Below are 12,897 nucleotides of genomic sequence, written 5' to 3' on the forward strand. Positions count from 1 at the left end.
CATGTGGGGTTAAATGCCATAAATAACGAAACAGTCGGCAGTCAGCACATAATGTACATACCGACCACAGAGAGAGCGAGAGAGACGGAGGGGAAGAGCGGCAGCGAGAGCAGGAGCCGGCCGGGGCTTATACATATAAAAGCTAAGCTTCGGCTGCGAGAGAGAAGAAGAACGATTGCTCTGACGCCCGACGCCTGACGCAAACGTCGCTGCCAGCAGCCCCGAATGTGAGAGCGCAAATCGATAAAATCAAGGGCAGACAATGCTGCTGCTGCCTGACGTCGCGGCTTCTGCTGTTTTGTTGTTCCTGCTGTCGCTGCTTCTAACTTGAGTTAGAGCAAATGCAGCGCAGTAAGCAGCGCACGTGAGGCAGATTCTTCTCCTTCTTATTGTGCTGCCGCTGCTGGTACTCTTCTTTCTCCTTCTTTCCCACTTGTCTTGTGGGTGGACAGCTGCGCTGTTGACTTCACAGCCACCCCTCAAGGCAGCAGCAGAGGCAGTGGCAGCGACAGCGGCAGCGGCATTATTGTGAAAGTTTTTGCTCTTTCGGTGCAAGTGTGTATGTGTGTGAGAAAAGGCAGTAAAACGAAATGAGAAAGCATGAAAAATAATCATTTTGTGGAGCGTTACCCCCTGGATCCATCCACTCCCCCTCCCACCGCCGCGCAGAAAAACTTCTCCTTCGCAAAGAAACTTTTTTGATACCCTGTTTCAATGCAAGAGTATATCGATTTTAAGCAGATGTTGGCTTGTGTATGGTTTAAGGGTATCAAAAGACGCAAGACTCTGCCTTTTTAAGTCTTTGTTTTTTTGTGTGTGGGGCGGTGCCCTGTCGGAATATTCCCAAAAAGTAGGAGTCCTTCCCAGGGGCGGCATGTTCTCTCTCTCTCTCTCTCTCTCTGTCGCTCTGTGTCTTAGTTCTGGTATTTTTGGGCGCTGTCAGCGACAGGCGAAAGAAGGAATGAAGAAAACGAAGTACAATGGAGAAGGAGGAGGAGAAGAAGCAAAGACAAAAAAGGAGCAGCAGGCAGGCGAAAGCAGAAGCTTCTGTTTCTCAGGATTTTTTGGTAAAGTAAGAGAGGGAGGGGGGGGGGGGGACTATCGGGTTATGTGGGTTCTTTTCCTTTGGGGGTGTGGCTGCTGGTGTTGTCAGGAATATTATTTTTCTTTACTTTTCTTTCTTTTCCATCAAATTTAATGTGCGGCTCTAATAGAAAATGGCGTCTGCATTTAAATTTCCACCACACCCCTCCCCCCTCCCCAAACGGCCCCCAGGCAAGGACGTCAAATATGACTTCTCTTTCCCCTTCCCCTGCCTTTTCATTTCCTTTTATTATTTTTGCCTTAAATTAATACCAAATGTCAAATTTTGATGGAAAAGGGCGCCCTAACAGAGTAAGGGTGGGGGGTAGGAGGGAAGGATTGGCATTTTGGCTCCCTTTTTGGGGGAGGTGCGGGGGTTCCACACCCACTGCCCACACCGAGGGCGTGGCATATTGTGTGTTCTCTGCTGCTTTTAGCTACTTTCTCGGGTATTTTCGTCCTTTTTTTGGGCGGAGGGGTTGGAAATTTAATTTTTGTGGTTAAGCTTTAAGAAAGCTTCGGTTTTTGGGATAGAAATAACCGTTTCAGCGAAAGCTATTCAAGTATTTAAGGCAGCAAAAGTCAATTCTTTGTGGAAATTCAGGTCATTTATCAATGGAATTATATTAATGTTTATTTTGGTCGATTGGGGGATGAGATATCCATGTTTTTGGCATACAAAAATATGAGAAAAGGCATATAACTTTATGGTTTAAGTTGGAAACACTCTTGAGGTGGAGATTTCTTTACTAAACCACCTTCAAAATATTCCTAAATCTGTTGTCTTCTGTTCTCTTTCCACTTTTAAGTCCCTAAGCTGTTTCCTATATATTTTCAATCCTCAATCTCCCTCTTAAGCCCAAAAGCTGGCTTTCCATTTTCTTTCTCCAGCGATAAGAAATCAAGAATTGAGACATCTAATTGGCCATTAGGTGGAAGGCCGAATCTGTCTAATATTTCATTCTGTTTTCGTCTTTGCTTTTCGTTTATCATTTTCAAATTATCGCAAAAAAAAAACACTTAAAGATGCGAATGAAAAGTTTCCAAACATTTGTTTTGACTTTTGTGCTTTAATATCTTTCTAGAAAAATGTCACGAGATTGGAAGATGCTTTCGGGAGACAACAAAAATAATGGGAAAAGTTTTTGTGTTTGCCTTGGAAAATGTAATTACCCCAAAAAGATACAGAATACAGTCTATGTACACAGGAGATTGGGATCCATGAAAAGTTTCCATGAAATTAAAGTTAATTTAATTCAAGGAAAATCTGTGGGCCATTAAGGGTTAATAGAAGAAGGGTTAAGGGGCTAACTCTTCATAAGTCGTTTTATTTAAAGGACATCATCGATTTTCTCTTCCCTAGGTTCATAAATAAATGACCATCTGCAAAGCAGTGCTTTTTAGCGTTAAAGCAGTGCATATTCTTCATGGTAGAAGCACGAAAATAGAGTGCTACTACAGTTATAAAGCAGTGCAGATTAGGGAGCTCCCTGCCAATCAGCAGCTTCTTCCTTTCGAAAGCAGTGCTCTAAGCTGTGAAACACTGGAAGAAGCAGTGCTTTAAGCCAAGAAGCAGTGCTTAAACAGTGGAATTTAATTACTATCTTCGTCTCCCTTTAGTAAATACCATTTTTACCACAAAATTTGCTATAATCTGTATTCCCTTTGAAGTATAAAAGTATACACACTGCTTGCAAAAATATAGATTCTACATAATTAAAGTAATTGAAAATCGTTTTGCCAAGAAGCTGCCAAAAAATAATCACAATTTCCATAAAATTTGAAATTGAAGCAATTTAAAAACCCAGAAAATGTTTGCGAAAACTCCTCCAATAAAGGGGGGCAGACCGACACAGGATTAAGGACAGAGAGAGAGAGAGAGAGAGAGAGAGAGAGAGAGAGAGAGAGAGAGAGCCACAGAGGGTAGGGGTCCCGCACAATCCATCTTCATTTTCAATGAATGAAAGCCAAAGCGAGATGGCGGCTGTACAGGCGCCCCCCCCCCCCCCCAAAACCGTTACCGTTACCACCGCACCGATTGAGGCTTCAAGTGAAGTGCGGCAACAGCGCGCAGCCACCAAAGCGGCAACGTCGGCGGGCACAAAGAATGCCACCAAAGTAAAAGAAGGAGGGAAAAAAATGGGCGCAAAAACTAGTTACACACACACACACACACACACACACGACACATGTATGTGTGTGTGTGTGTGTGTGTGTGGCAGACAAGATGCCAATCCCCCCAACCCACCTACGAAAAGCCACCCGCAAAAAGCCACGCCACCCACTGACCTGGCACGTTCCTATGTCCCACATCCCCAAACCCCCATTCTCTGCCCTCCCCCTCGGCCAACCTCCTCTCTCTTTTTCTTACCCCCTAAAGCCCTGGCCCCTTCGCCCTAGTTGCAACGCTTGGGGCGTTGTTGCCGCATTATTTTTATCAAAAATGTTATCAAAATGTGCGTTGTGCCCCAGCTGCTGCTCTGGGGAGCGCCGCCTCATGAGTGTGGGGGCGGCTGGGGGGTGGTTGGGTGGCTGGCTGATGATTGTGTGAATGAGGTCGACTGGTGGGTGGTGGGTGGGTTGCTGTGGGGCTGATGGCTTAGAAGGCAGCAGCAGTAGGAGAAAAAGTTTGAAAATGAAAATAATGACAGCGCTGAATGAAAGAAAGAAGAGGAGAAAAGAGAGGGCAAGTGTGAGAGAGAGAAAGGGAGAGAGAGAGAGAGGGACAGGAGAAACAACAGAAGGTCTCTACAGAGTGTCGAAGCTTTTGATACCTTTACCAGACAGAGGATAAAGAGAGAGAGAGAGAGAGAGAGAGAGAGGGGGGAAGCCTGGCCTGGCAAGCAGTGGTTTACTCTTTCTTACTCTACCGTTAGCAAGCAGTGTAATAGAGAGGATTCTTTGGTATAATCAGTTGGAATCGGAAGCTTAAGCTGTGAAGCAGTTCTAAAGCAGTGATCCTGTACCCTTTTTACATCGAAGAAGCAGTGTTTGAAGCAGTATGCATAGAAATATTCTTTCTTCTCTGCAAAATCAACATACCCTCTTCTTCGCTACCCCCAAAAAGGGTACACAAACAAAAGCAGAATCACAATCAGAGGTTAGAGAGCGAGCGAGAGAGAGTGAGAGAGAGAGAGAGAGTACCGTTGTGAAGGCCAGGGGTTCTGGGTGTAGGCGGCGGCGGCATTTCCATTGGTTTGAGGGGTTTTTTTTGGGGTGGTGGTGGTGGCGCCTCCCCAAAGCCGTCTTTCGCTTTTTGTTTTGTTTTGTCTACCGAGAAAAATGTTGCACAGTCTCTGGGTCTCACTGTCGTTGTCGTTTCCCTTCTCTCTCTCTCTATATATAGTTTATCTATATCTATATCTGTATCTGTGTCTGTTGTGGTCGTTGTTGGTGTTAGTGAGTGTTGACTGTGGAATTTTGCGCATGTACAACGAAAATACATAATACATAAGCAATATCTGGCATGGAGATAGGGACAGGGACAGGGCCAGAGGGGGGACACACACACAATATAAATTGTTATCGATTTTCCTTCGCTGTTGCCATGTAAGAGGCGGCAGGGCGTGGAGGGCAGGGAAGGAGGTGGGACATGTGTGTGTGTGTGTGCCTTGTTTATGTTTATGGCTTTTTAGCATAAAGGACGGACGGGCCCGTCCAAAGTAAAATCCATCTATGGAAAAACTCAGGGAAGAGACAGGATGCTTATGAAAGAAAGAGAAGGAAAACAGGAGGCAAGGGAGGGAGAATGGATGAAGCTTTTGACGGGGGAGAGGGAGAGCATGGAGCAGGATAAACCATCTGTCGCAGAGGCAGGGGGGAGGAGGAGAAGGAGGCCAACTGAAAGGTATCTCTGAAAAGATACAGAGATACACACGAACACACATGAGATACAGGGAGGGATGCAGGCGGTTCTCTCTCTCTCTCAAAGGATCTCTTTGGAGGATATCTACACAAAAACTTAGTTAGAGGCAACATAGATGCCTAGTTAGGGAGTAGGGGTAGGGCTTTACGTGTGTTCTTTTTATAGGCGTATTTATGAGATACTTTTACCTTCAAATGAGTTCTCATTTACGTAAATGCTGCTTCCCAAAAAAAAGGATAATTGCCCAACAGCCTGCACTGACGTCCTGCCAAAACAGCAAAAACAAAAACGAGTCCACATGCCCAAAATCCTTGATAAATAAGTCAATCAGTCAATCACGCCATCTGATCAAAGAAAAAAAGGGAAAAAGGCCCCCAAATTGAAGCCTTTTTCGGGACCTCCTTGGGCAAAAGGAAAATGGGTAAAATGTCAAGAAAATTATATACATTTTGCAGTAAATTTTCCCCAATTTCTACGTGCGTGTTGGGAAAATGGGGCGCTATGGAAATGTTAAATCATTTTACTAGTTTTCCTTGGATTTTCCTTGACGCCCCCCCCTCTCTCTCTCTCTGCCACCCTTTGGGGCTATGTTTTTCGCAACTTTTGACAGGCGACGCCACTGTGTCTTTTGGCCAACTGTAATGCACATGTTTTTCCCGCTTTTCCGCTTTGGCAGCAGCGAGAGAGGAAAAATCAACGAAAAACGCCAGGGAAAAACAAACAAATTTCCACTGGACAAAAACTAGAGCAAAACAACAACAACAACAGAAAAACATTTTGCATTTCAACGAAAAAAAATGCCATCGTCCATCGATTTTTGTGTTTCGAGGGAAAACTTAAAGCTTAAATGGGAACAGCACACGCGGGAAAACACACAGCTACCAAAAAATCCATTGACTTCAGGCCCCCAAAAGGGCAAGGGAGAGAGCAGGGGGGGTCAGTGGGGCCTGTAGGGTGACCATCGATGGCTGATTCGATTTTGAGCGAAGCGAAGCCCCATATTAAATGCCGAATTGGCAAGAAAGAAAAATGCACAAAGAAGCGCAAAAAAAGGCAAAGAGTAGGTTAAGAGAGGGGGAGGGGGGGGGGGGGGGGGGGCATGTGGAGGATTAACCTCAATTTGTAGAATTGATTGGTGACTGATTGAATGAATGAATTAACGAATTAAGGAATAAAAGAAGCGAAGTTTTGCAAAAAAAAAAACAAAACATTTCAATAAATATGACACTTACTTAATTAAATATTCATGAAATTGATGCTCAACGAAGTATCATATCCGTATGGTTTGCCCTTATGGAGTGACACTTACTTTTGATATGATCTTATGTGCAACCAAAGCAAGTGTCATACCCGTATGGCATGTGAATGTGCACCAAAATAAAGGACAACAACAAAGAGCAGAAGAAGCAGAAGCCAAAACAGAGCCAAACGTATTTTTATTTATTTTCTATGCACGATCTCACGCTCTCTCTCTCTCTCTCTTTCCCTCTCTCCCTCCTTGCACTCTCTTTTCACCTTTCATGTGTGTGGTTTTTTGACAGTTGAATGAACCCCACAAACATTTATTATAAAAAAAAAACCCAAGCACAAAAAACTAAATAAAAGCTATAAGCAAAAGACAGAGATAGCGATAGAGAAGGCACATAGCCAGAGAGAAAGGGAGACAGGCAAGAGATAAACGAAGAGCAAGCCACACACACACACGAACACAACACACATGTCGATAGAGAGAATGGCTGGCGGGAGAGGCCGACCTCACCAGTCAAGCCACAAAAAGTAATTTTGTATTGTAGCTAGAAAAAAGACAGAAAAAACCAAACACCGAAGAAGAGCAATAGGAAGAAGCAGAAGCAGCAGCAGAAAAACAACAGCAAAAACCGAAACAGAAACTGCGTGCAGCAGCAGCATTTAGTGAGAGTAAGCGAGAGAGAGGGATAGACAGATAAGGAGAGCGAGCGGCAGGCAGGCAGACCAGACAGACAGTAAATGAAGTTTACGTGAAGCCTGGCCCCGGCCCCCTCCCCACTCCCTTGGACCCTGTTCCGCTGCCCTGCCCTGCATTTGGCGGCCCAGCAATGATTGTTGTTGCTGCTTTTATTGGTTTCCTCTCCCGATTCCACCGTTGTTGTAGCTTTTTTTTTATTATTATTCAAAAGATACGAAACAACTGCAACTTTGTATGCCATGCGGAACATTAGATGCAGAGATTGGGAATAGAATCAGCATCCCCCCCTCTTCTCTTCAAAGAGCGGCCCGGCCCTCTCTTCTGTGCTTAAGATCTTTGGTGTTGTGTGTGTGTGTGTGCGATGTTGCCAGTTTTCAGTCTTCATTCTTTTTGGTTTCTTTGTAGATTAGAAATCTATTGACAGATCTTTAGGGATCTCTTATAATTTCAAAGTTTTTCCAATATCTATTTTCGTTTCCGTTGCAGCTGCATTTGAACTTTTATCTTATCCCACTTGCACTCTGCATTTCCCTCTGAAAATATCTAAATTTAAGTTTAAATTCTCTAAATATTTGAACAAGATTTTACAACAGGCCGCACACCTCCCCCACATAGAATCCACCGTGCACCCTCCCCTTTTATTTTTGTACGAGTTTTTTCCTTGTTCTTTGCCACCAATTTATTTATCTATTTCTGTGTTTTTCTCTTTCACAGTTTGTTGTATTTATGGCATTGTTTCGTCCACCACATGAAAAAGTGCAGCGGCAGCGAACTTCCAAAATCCAACTATTTTCGTATCTCACAGATACACAGAGCTACAAAAGGCAATTGCTGTATGAATTCGATGGATATAGCATCTATAGATGCAACGATGAGGCAGCGGCATAAAACTATAAAATTTCCTCAATTTTCCTTGATCTCAGAGTAAACATATAAATAAGGAAATACTTTTGTTGAATAAAAACTTAGGAGAAGAAGATCTCTAAAGTCTTTGCTTTTGGTGTCCCCTCAAGGGAAATTTTCCAACGCCTTGTATTCCATTCATATTCTGTGCTTATTTTCCTCTATTTTCTCATTAATAACATTTAATTCCACTGTAAATGATGCAAATGGGAATTGAAGTTGGAGAAACAGTGCCGTGCCAAACAGGAAGATGAAGAGAGATGGCAGAAGCACAACAGACAAGAAAAAAACACACAACACACCAAAAACTTTACTAATACAATAAACATTACAAGGCAACGGTATTTTTACAAGCTTTCATACAGAGATACATATATGCAGATGTGCTCACACACACACACACACATATGCATATCCATACACAAGGAAGAAGATGAAGCAACCGCAGAGGCAGAGGCACTGCTTTAGAGATGCCAGCAGCAGGACAGTAGAAGGCGCTGAACGAAAGCCTATATTCTTGGGTGGCGAGGTTTAGGATACCCTCTTATATTTTTTGGAATTTCAATTATATTTGCTTCATAAGAAATATACAATTTCCTCCACAGATCTATGATCGAAGACAAAATCTACTTAAAACAAATATACCCTCTCTTTCAAAAGGGTATCAATGAAGGCGAAATAAAGTGGGAAGCAGAAGCTGCGACGCTCTGCCGCTATAGTGCATGCGCTGCGCTGCCCACAGCGGCCGTTGTCTGTTTCTGTCTTTTTTTTTCTTCTCTTTTAATTTTACTCGAGTGTGTGTCGGTGTATTGTGTGTGTGTGTGTATGGGTATCCAATGCAGCAGCAGAGTGCCGAAGGCAAAGCCGCAACAACAAACAGAAGAAACTTATTTTTGTTTAGTTTGCCCACGTTTTTTTCTCCTGTCTCTCTCTCTCTCTGTCCTCCCACTTAATTTTCCTTCCTCTTTTGTGTAGATTTCTCTTTCGGCAATTACTTCTTTTCTTTTTTGCAACTAAAAGCAGTCGAAAAGAAAAAGAGAAATTAATTCTGGAGACGAATTCGAGCCTCGGTCTGTTTCTATCCTTCTCTTTCTCTCTATGCAAAAAGCATAAAAGAAAAAACAATTGCAACAACTGTTAATTGACAGTTCCACTGTGCCTGGGTCTGTTTGTGTGGATGGTGTGTGGACTGTAGTCAGGCCGGGGCTAAACGGGAAAATGGCACGCATTAGGGATGGGCGCGATAGACGCCATTCACGCACGAAAAAAATACTAACAGGCAGAGAATGAATAAATCCTCCTGGAAACGGTTATATATACAAAAATATTGCAGCCATTAAAATTCATACACTCTTTGGTTTTATTTTCCTCTAAAATTTTTGAAGGCTTTTAAAAATTTGTGGCTTTGGGGAGCCCCAAAACTTTTCCCCATCTCTAACACACAGTGGTCCTATATCCATCTCTCTCTCCCGCTCCCACTGTTCCTATACCGCTTACTCTGCATGTGTGTGTGTGTTGGCGATCTTGGCATCAAGTCTAACTAGTTGGCCATAATTGGTTTTTGGTCTTTGGCTTGTAATCAAAAGAAAAAGAAGAAAAAGAAATAAAAGACCGGGCTTTAACTTGGGTATTTTTGTTGCACGTGTTAGAGTGTGCGTGTGTGTGTGTGTGTGCGTACAACTTTTTGGTTGTTTTAATTGGATTTTATAGACTGCCACCGACAGCATACATTACTTTTGATGGCAGGCAACAACGATAAAACGAAAGGCAACAAGCGACAGGAAAAACAGAGAAAAACACAAACACACACACACACACACACACACACACATTGTGGACAGTATGTAAATGTTTTAGATTCTTATTGGATTTGCCGCCGAAAGGCTAATGGAGGAAAATGTCGCCAACTTAATTGAGAGATTAAATGTCCTCTCGTTTGAACAAAAGGATTTTCCCTAAATGAAGCGACAGAAAAGTGCCTTCAGCAATTTGGTTCAGAGAAAAAGGACAAAGGGATATTTTTGTGTTTATTTTGGAGATAAAATGTATGACAATAGGAAAATAGGACCTTATATTCTGCATTAAATCTGCCCAAAAAATACCAGAAATTTCTACACATTTCCAGCACAGCCAATGCCCACTGTAATCCCACACACACGCTCTTTCCGCTTTAACCACAATCAAATGTTGTGCAATTAAAGTGGCCCAAATCCCACAAATATCCGGCCCACAAGCAAAGCGATAAGTGTTGTAAATAAAGAAAACACACAGATATACATTTCCAAGGTCTGGCAGCACATTTCCGCTCTTATCAAAAGGCATAATGGAGTGGGTGGGTGCAGGGAGGGCACACACTCCCATTATCATTATAACCGCAACCCATTTCCGGGCCGTACACACACACTCTCTCACAGAGTTTCTCAATAAATTTAAGAATTGAAGCAGAAAAATGTAATAAGAAACGGTAGTGCGGGAATGCAAAGAAGAGCCAAACGAATAATTACAAAAACAAGAAAAGGGCGCGCACTGCACTGCCTCCTCTCTTCTGTTGTTGTTGTTGTTGGATTTGTACTCACATTTTTTGCGCAGTCAGCGCTCTGCCGGCTGCTGCTTCTGTCCCTTTTTTGCTGTTATTTCTCTGCCGGCTCAGCTGCTGCTGCTCTGCTCTTTTCTCAGCTTCCTTTTTCGCCTGCTGCTTCTTTGCCGGCTTCGAAATGCTATTCCTCTGCTCTGCCGGCTTTGACTTCCTTCTCACTTCTTCCTATTGCTGCTGCTGCTGTTTTTTTTATATTTTTTTTCTTATGGCTGCTTCTTTCTGTTAGCTGACGCCTCTCACACTCTTCGTTCAATCTTTTAAAAGTTGTTGGATCCTATTCCATTCGTTGTATTTGGTGGATTCCGTTTTCATAAACACTTTTTTTTGGCGGCACGCGAGCAGTAAAAACATGCCACATGCGAAAGTAGTGGGGAGGTGTAGTAGTGGGGGGGGGAGTGTTTTGCTGAAACCGCCAGTTCACTTTATAAACACTATAATTAACTTTATTACTTATGAACTATGTATATTTTTTCGTTGTTTCAGGCGCTGCAAAAAATGCGAAATAATTGATTAAAAACTTTAACATATTGCTCTTTTCATCTTTAAATTTGATTTAATTTCAGCTGCTGCTTCTTCTCTTTCACACACAGACGCACACACAAATGCACTCTCTGCTGCTGCTTCTCACACAAACACGCACACATATACACTCTTAACGACAGCGGCGGCTGCTGCTTCTTCTTGCACTTCTTCTCTCTCCTCTTTCTGCTTTGCTTGGCTCTTCTTTTTTACATATATATTTTTTCTTTGTTGCAATTTAAGCATTTGTTTTACACACACACATGCACAGAAGCAGGCAAAGCACTTTATATATACATATGTATCGCGCACATAAATATATACACACGTATATATTTGAAGGCACTGATTTGCCGACTCTTTCTAGCCGACTGGCGCGCGTGCACACACCAACACACCACATATCTCAGCAAAACTCACGTAATTATTTCTCTTATTATATATTATAAATTGTAGTTATCAAACACAATGCTGTCGCACTCACGTTTGAACTTTGTTGCTTTTTTTACGAATTTATTGTATAAGTATAGAAACGTTTTATTCTCGCCCCGAAAAAAATGGTATATTACACACACACAAACGCGAGCGGCGACGACGACAACGAGGACGACACGGCGACGTCCGTTCACGTCAAGCGCTGAGAGAAGAAACAAAAACACAAAGCAGAAATAGGAAACGTTTTGTGCGAAGACGGGGCAGAAGCAGATAGTAAATACACTAACGGAAAGAGCAAAGGCACTAACGCTTGTAACCCTTAGAAATATACCCTCTCATTTTCAAAATATACCGTTAATACACTGACGAATTATTTTAGTTCCATCATACATTTTCTTCGTTTTTGATATTCCCCCTAATATTACTAGCTATTTAGAACCCTCGGCCGTGCCCACACAATTTTATCCGACTAATGAAACAATCTTCTACCTGACTGGCTTCTTTTGAATACCGGCTTTTATTGGATCTTGTCTAAAAAGAGGTTTTAGCCAAAAAAGTCAAACAAAACGTAAGTGAGTAATCGTTCTTATTGCTCAATTTTGATACTCCGTTGAATAGTTCTGGCTTCCCTTAGCTCTGCCCACAAAATTTGATCCGACTTATAAAGAAATTTTCTACAAGATTGGCTAGTTTTTCGTCCTTGCTTTAATTGCATTTTTTCTAAAACAAGGTTTAAAAAATAAAGTCAAAGCTCGGCATGAAACGTAAGTTTGTATGGAATGTTACGTCTTTGTTGATGGTCAACAGGTATCGTTATGAGTATGGGTCACTTGTATACCCTATTTCCTCTAATAATGTTAAAATTATGGTTTCCAAGCTGCTTTAAAAAGTAATTAAAAACGCTCTATCGCATATACATATGTATATCTACATTCTTGGTCTCTGTAAGAAGATCACTGTGAAATATCGTTGAAATACCTTTTAAACAGAAACTGGATAGTTTTTGCATTCTTTAGAGCCTGGGATGACAAAAACTCCTCAATCCTATATCCTTTTCCCTAGGGTGTGCAGATTGTTGCCCATCCCGCGCCATGTTGTGGGACATGCTGCTGGCCCATACAAATTGAATGTTGCCAACGGTAAAAACGTAAGTGGTTACGTGAAACATGCTGCTGCAGCAACAAGTTTTGAAACACATTTTGGAAATCGAAAACGCAATATATTTGGAAATATTTTGTGGTGTAAATATTAAAAGTAACCTATTTAGTAACATATTAAAGTATTAAGAGTAAAATTACATAAAAATTATAATACCCATTGTGTCCAGCTTTCGGCTATTAAAATGGTTCAGCCTGAATGGTATACTATCCAAGACAAATTTTTGCCGAACATTATTCTGAATCTGATCTAGCTCCTTAACATCACGTACATTTCCCAGTGGGTTCACCTGGTCAATGGTTGGGATAAGCAGTTTCAATCATCACCTATGTCGATCCAATTACACTAATTAAAGTACATCATTTAAAAGTATGGAATTATCAACATTCAGAG

The 12,897-nt window shown here is 42.1% G+C and overlaps 1 protein-coding gene across 3 annotated transcripts in view; it reads right to left on the reverse strand.

The window, feature by feature from the left end:
* The window catches only part of LOC108155537 (histone-lysine N-methyltransferase, H3 lysine-79 specific), a 48,318-nt gene extending 36,757 nt beyond the window's left edge, over window positions 1-11,561 (reverse strand). For 2 of the 3 annotated variants that reach the window (XM_017286407.2, XM_017286408.2), the window contains exons 1-2: window positions 11,332-11,561; window positions 10,373-10,878 (exon numbers count right to left, since the gene is read on the reverse strand). The gene's annotated coding sequence lies outside the window, so the exon portion shown is untranslated. The remainder of the gene's footprint in view (window positions 1-10,372; window positions 10,879-11,331) is intronic. The other variant, XM_033389763.1, reaches the window with a different exon arrangement.
* Window positions 11,562-12,897: the final 1,336 nt, after the last annotated feature.

The sequence above is a fragment of the Drosophila miranda genome, chromosome 2 (assembly GCF_003369915.1).
Source record: "Drosophila miranda strain MSH22 chromosome 2, D.miranda_PacBio2.1, whole genome shotgun sequence".
Taxonomy (NCBI): Eukaryota; Metazoa; Arthropoda; class Insecta; order Diptera; family Drosophilidae; genus Drosophila; species Drosophila miranda.